This window comes from Camelina sativa, chromosome 13, assembly GCF_000633955.1.
Source record: "Camelina sativa cultivar DH55 chromosome 13, Cs, whole genome shotgun sequence".
In the NCBI taxonomy this organism is placed as follows: domain Eukaryota; kingdom Viridiplantae; phylum Streptophyta; class Magnoliopsida; order Brassicales; family Brassicaceae; genus Camelina; species Camelina sativa.
Window position 1 is genome coordinate 23,543,953 of NC_025697.1, and position 707 is coordinate 23,544,659.

Sequence of the window (707 nt, forward strand, 5' to 3'; positions counted from 1 at the left end):
AAATTTGATCGGAAATTTTGCTTGAAACATTACGGCACGGGCCACATTTAAAATGTGTCTGTGTTTCCGCTCCACTCGTCCATTTTGTTGTGGAGTTGCTACACACGAAGTTTGGTGTAAGATCCCCTCATTTGTGAAATAGGATTTCATACACAGGAACTCCGAACCATTGTCGCTACGCACAATTTTTACTTGTCTCCCAAACTGCCGAGCTACCATCGTCATAAAATTCTGTAAAATGCCTGACACCTCACGTTTTTCAGCCATCAAAAACACCCATAAAGCACGAGAGCAATCATCAACAATAGTTAAGAAATATCTAGCTCTCGAAGAAGAAGGAGTTCGATAAGGACCCCAGACATCACAATGTATCAAATCAAAAATTGCAGCAGCTTGATTATTACTCTCATAAAAAATATCTCGGGTTTGCTTAGCCCGGAAACAAGTATCACAGACCGCGTCATTCTCGGCTGGTTTAAGTGTAGCAATAGAAGATGATAAATAAGATAAAACCCGACTTGAGGGATGTCCAAGTCTTTGATGCCACAAGTCTCGGTTACAGTTCCTAGCTGCTGTTGTATTTGCTACTCCTCCTACAGATCCTCGGAAAATATAGACCCCACCGCATTCTTCACCCGCACCAATCATAGTCTTGGTATGGTCCTGCAAAACACACAAGTCAGCGGTGAAAGTAACGGAAGAGCCTC